The sequence below is a fragment of the Tauraco erythrolophus genome, chromosome Z (genome assembly GCF_009769465.1).
Source record: "Tauraco erythrolophus isolate bTauEry1 chromosome Z, bTauEry1.pri, whole genome shotgun sequence".
Classification (NCBI taxonomy): domain Eukaryota; kingdom Metazoa; phylum Chordata; class Aves; order Musophagiformes; family Musophagidae; genus Tauraco; species Tauraco erythrolophus.
This window is the reverse complement of record NC_141496.1, coordinates 25,516,007-25,521,765: the sequence shown is the minus strand read 5'-3', so window position 1 is coordinate 25,521,765 and position 5,759 is coordinate 25,516,007. Positions and strand designations below refer to the sequence as shown.

Sequence of the window (5,759 nt, the reverse complement as noted above, 5' to 3'; positions counted from 1 at the left end):
TGTTTGCCTCTTGGGGAGGACAGACTTGAGCCCAAAGAAGGAGAGTGCCCTCCCAAAGGGCTGCTGGACCTGTGTGTCCGTAATCTGAGAAAGCAGGAACAAATCCAGCGCTTGCCTTCAGGGATGTCTGAAAACTCACGCAACTGCTGAAGTTCACAGCGGATGCACAAGGAAGGATGCTTGTGATGCATTTTTATTTGGAAAACCATCTTGGCGTGGTCATTTCCATCCCGTTTGCCCTCTTGCCTTTTCTTTCCCAGGGAGTGAAGCCTACTGCAGCTCTTCAAGCTGCACAGGCAGCATTTCAGCGCCTGAGCTCCACGTCTCTGCTGCTGGAAGCCAAGATCTTCTTCTTCTCACGAGTAAGCAAAGCAATTTGTCCTGCCTAGGGCAAGTGCTGCTAGTGCAAAGAGAGACTACTGCAGTTAAGACCTACGATAGCAGCCTGTATTGTAGTGACACTACAGTCACTGTAGTGAGTGTAGTGTCACTACAGTGACTGTACACAAAACAGTTGGGTGACACTACGCTCTCGGGCAGCACTTATGGCGATGAGAACTGTGGGACGAGAGAGAGGAAAAAGATGCTGTATTTGGAGCACCAAACCTGTCAAGGTGCCGCATCAGCCCAACTGTAGGAGTGATATTCTGTGACGGTTTGGGTTTTTTTCTTCTTTTCAGGCAGTCAGCGAGGAACGCTTCTGATGGTGACAGTCACGGCGTTAAGCCACAAAATCCAGAGCAGTATGTGACTCCTCGGCAGCAGAACGAAGTCACAGTACATCATCTGCAGACAAAGCTGAAGGACTCTGAGAGCAAAGTTAAGGAAAGGTATACTTCCCTTCAGAAATCAGCGTTAGAATGATTTCCTCAGGAGCATTTAGGAATGCGAATCCTGCACGTTTTACTCGTTTCTCGAGCACATCAAGTTTTCTTTAAGCAATGTAATCATGGTCAGTCTGACTCGGTTGTTTTCAGGTATTTCACGGTTTCGTGGCATGCTCTGTGAAAACGGACCATGCACTTTCCTGTCTCTCTTCTCTTCCTCGAACTATCCCAGCAGAATCTTTTCAAAGGAGAACTTTTTTCCGGGTCTCGTTTAGCATTGGCACTTTTTATCGATAAACCGCTTTCTGCCTGCCCTGCAAGCATGTCTTTCCTTAGTCTCCTGTTGTACCTCACTCAGGGAAACAGGAGTCCCCCTGCTGCCCGAAGGAAGGAAAAGCTCTTCCCCAAACCAGTGTGGCCGCTTGTGCTTTTGTCGCTTCGGTATCGAACTGTTCCCGGGAGCCCTTTGGGTGGACGCTTTTCCTAAAAGCGCCCTGAGAGCGGGCTCTCCAGCACACACAGGCCAGGCGGGCCCAAAGGGCCGTCTGAGTGGAGCCCCAAGGCAGGGAGCCAGCGCCCCCTGGGTCCAGCTCGGGATAGCCCCCCACCTCTGCATCGGCAAGGGCTGCATCTCACGCAGAGGCTCTTGCACTGTGCAGTCAGCACACGTGTGACACCGTTTTCCTTCTGCTACAGGGAAAGGGACATAGCAGAGCTGAAAGCTCAGCTGGCACGGATGAAGGAAGAGTGGATTGAGCAAGAGTGTAAGCGCGTGCAGGCGGAGCTGGCTTTCTTGGAAGCAAGAAAGGAAATTCAAGAACTCAAGCAGGTGGTGGAGGGCATGAAGAAGAGCTTGGCCGAGAAAGACCAAGAACTGCAGAAACACTTCCTCGCCATAAACATTGAAGACAAGAAGCTGGAATCTTTGGTGCAGAGCATGGAGGTGGCTCTGGGCAGCTCTGTGAGGGATGAGCAGTGCCTGGAGCACACGTGTGATGCGGAGGAGAAGCCGTTAGTGTCGTGTGCCACCATGCCAGACAGCCTGATGGCAGACGACGGAGCTTTGGAGGAGGTGGCAGGTAGTGGGCTGCTTGTTCAGGAGGACACTGGAGCTGCCGGGGCTGATTCCTCTGAAGGGAGTTTGCCACCACGACCACGGAGACGACTCATTCGGCTCCCTCCAGCTCTGCGCTCAATAGGGAGAGGCTTGAAAGCGGCATGGAGGAACATCTCACTTGTGCCCAGCAGGAGCAGAAAAGCAGCAAAGTGATGGTGGAACAGGCCATAACATAAAGAGTTACTGTTTATTTAGTTCTTTTATTGTAAAACTCCTTCATAATCACAAGTTCAATAAAGCATGTTAGAAGCGTTAAACCTGTGCGAGTATTTTGTTGTAGCAAAGCCAGAAAAAATACCGCGTCCCAGCCGAGCTGTCGGGCACAGGCTGAGCGTCAGGAGGCACTGCATCAGGGCAGGAGGAAGCACCAGGACCTGGAGAACGCATAGAGATATACTAACTCAAAGACTTGTGCCTTAAGTTGTGGTTTAATTAAATGTGGTGGCACGGCTTGGAGAGCTCCAAAGTGCCCCCCTCCTGGGGCACCCATTGGGTGGAGTTTGTCTTGCTGGGACTGCTGAGGTTCGTCAGGCACAGCACAGCTGGAGCAGAGACAGGACTGAGACCTGAGAGAAACAACTACGCAGACACCAGGTCAGCAAAGATGGAGCGGGAGTCGGTGTGCCGGAGCTGAGGTTCCCCTGCAGCCCGTGGTGAGACGGAGATTAACGGTGGAGCAGAGATCCACCTGCAGCCTGTAGCAAACCCCATGCTGGAGCAGAGACGCCTGCACACAAGAGAGTTCCTGGATGTGGTGGCCGAAACGCACAGACTCCGTAGATGTGATACGAGAGACCTTTATTTACAGTTACAAGCCGTTTTTTCGGACTATTCTTCTAGCCATGATGTGTCCACGCGCCCTTTGCTTAGTTATGATTGGTTACAACCAGTAGTGCACGCGCCTATTTTAGCTTTACTATTGGCTATGCCTAAAAAAGCATTTTTTTCTCTCTGCTAAGCTAAATATCAGCTTCTCGCACTCCCCATATCAGTTTCCCATACTCCCTATGCCAGCTTCTCACACTCCCTACGCCAGCTTCTCACACTCCCTTTTCTTTTTTGTTCTCTTTATCGGTTTTTCCCAACTCGTCAAGAACACAGACTTCAATCATCAAGATCAGATCCTAACTGTGACTGTGTGTACGATTCCACACCTGGAGGATTGTCTGGCGGGAAGAACTTCCCACGCTGCTGGAGACCGACCGTGGAGCAGAGTGAGGAGGGAATCCACATGTGCAGTCTGTGAGGAGGGAATCCACACTGCAGAAGGTGGCTGCACCCTAAGATGCTATGAATCCACGGGCAAAGCCTGTGCTGGAGCAATCCGATGGGTAAGGACTGCATCCTGCGGGAAGGACTCACGATGGAGAAGCCTGTGGACTGTCCCTTGAGTATGAGATCCACTGGCACAGGGGAAAAGAGGGAAAAGAGTGTAAGAAGTCCTCCTCTTTTAAGAAAAGGAATGGCAGAAGCAATTTGTGATGAACTGACCTGCAACCCCCCATTCCTCGGCCCCCTGTGCCACGAGGGTGGGGGGAGGTAGATCTGGGAAGAAAGGAAGGGGGAGGTGGAAGTGTTGTTTTTAAGATGTGGCTTTCTTTCTTGTTATCCTCTCTGAATGTGCTGTTAACTAATTACACTGGTTTGTCCCCAGGCCGAAATGGTTTTTGCTCAGGGCGGTGGGTGATTCCTCCCTGTTCTTATCTTGACTCTCAGTCCTTTTGTTACATTTTTCTCTTCTCCACCCCACTGAGCGGGAGGAGTGAATGAGCGGCCTCCTGGTTGTTACCCAGCATGAAGGAGTTAAAATTTTTGTCTAAGAATTTCATGAAGGGTTTAGTAGGTGGTTTACACATACCTAAAGAACATAACAAGATGACATCCTTGAAGCTGCCGGAAGTGATTAGAAGGGAGACTCTTTATCCAGAACTATCTGCCTTTGAATGGAACATCTCAGGAAATGTATAAGCTTTGTTCTCATGTTTTTGTGAACTGTGAGCATGCGCAGCAGCAACTTGGGGAAAGGTAATTCCAGCAGGGGAAGATCGCTACCACCGACTCCTGGACCACCTGCCCTAAACATACCCCAGACCCAAAAGAAAGAGGCAGAGGAAGAGAACTGAGCATGTGAAGTAATTTACACGTAAAGCGAGAGAAAATGGTCCAGTTGTTTAGGAGAATAACAATGAATATGTGAACATGTTATGAATATGCATGATCACAGTGTAGAACCAAGTTCTGTCCAGGGGCCGGGGGTGCATGCCAGGAGGAGATATCCCCCAGGCACCCGGTGCTGCGATAAAGAATGCCTGCTTTCTAAAACTCCAAAACGAGTCTTGGAAAGTTCCGTTTCAATTGCCCCAACTTTTCGGGTATCGTGGTAGCTTAGTGGCCGGCTGGAGGCCGGTCACCAGTGGGGTTCCCCAGGGCTCAGTGCTGGGTCCAGTTCTGTTTAACATCTTTATCAATGACCTGGATGAGGGGATTGAATGTACCCTCAGTAAATTTGCGGACGACACCAAGCTGGGAGGCTGTGTCGATCTGCTCGAGGGTAGGGAGGCCCTTCAGAGGGATTTGAACAGACTGGATCGTTGGGCTGAGGCCAATGGCATGAGCTTTAATAAGGCCAAGTGCAGAGTCCTTCACTTGGGGTATAAAAACCCCAAGCATCGCTATAGGGTCGGGGAGGAGTGGCTGGAGAGCTGCCTGGCGGAAAAGGACCTGGGGGTGTTGGTTGACTACCGGCTTGATATGAGCCAGCAGTGTGCCCAGGTGGCCAAAAAGGCCAATGGGATACTGGCATGTATCAAGAATAGTGTGACCAGCAGGAGCAGGGAAGTGATCCTGCCCCTGTACTCGGCACTGGTGAGGCCGCACCTGGAATATTGTGTCCAGTTTTGGGCCCCTCGCTTTAAGAGAGATATTGAGCTCCTGGAGCGAGTCCAAAGAAGGGCAACTAAACTGGTCAAGGGGCTGGAAAATAAAACTTATGAGGAGCGGCTGAGGGAGTTGGGGCTGTTTAGCCTGGAGAAGAGGAGGCTGAGGGGAGACCTGATTACGGCCTATAAATACTTGAGAAAAGATGGTGGGGAGGTAGGGGAAGGGCTCTTTACATTAGTGATGGGAGATAGAACAAGAGGAAATGGGCATAAGCTTAGTCAGGGGAGATTCAGGTTGGATGTTAGGAAGTATTTCTTCTCTGAAAGGGTTGTCAGCCACTGGAATAAGCTGCCCAGGGAAGTGGTTGAGTCCCCATCCCTGGATGTGTTTAAGAATAGGGTGGATGAGCTACTTGAGGATATGGTTTAATGGGGATTAGGGATGGTTGGACTCGATGATCTCTAAGGTCTTTTCCAACCTAGAAATCTATGAATCTATGAATCTATGAAGGCTACCCACATCAAATGCAAGGAGGGAAAAGCAGCGGGGGAGCAAAAATCAGCGAGAAGGGGCCGGCACTGAGAGGGAGGGGAGGCCCTGCGGAGGGACCTCTGGTGCCGTGGCCGCCAGGCTGCCCTTCCTGCCGGCTGTTCACCTCTTCTCCGATCGCCGTGAGCGGAGCGGGGCAAGTGGCAGTGTTGAGGCCATCTGCGAGTGTTTCCTGCTGAAAGCAGGAATAGCTAGCCAGATTTTGTAGCCAGCTGGGTGTCTTGATTAGAGGAAAAGAATGCTGGAACAGAAAATCTTTATAGAGAACGAATAAAAATCCTGGGGTTTTGGAACACAGAAATACTCAAAGAGCAGAAAACAGCTCTTTGCCACACCAACCAGCATTTACATCAAATGTTACAATTCCTCTTCCACCAGGAACAGAA

At 50.6% G+C, this 5,759-nt stretch overlaps 1 pseudogene; it reads left to right on the top strand.

Moving 5' to 3' along the window:
* Positions 1-354: 354 nt before the first annotated feature.
* Positions 355-3,153, top strand: LOC147526342 (syntabulin pseudogene; annotated as a pseudogene).
* The last annotated feature ends 2,606 nt before the right edge of the window (positions 3,154-5,759 follow it).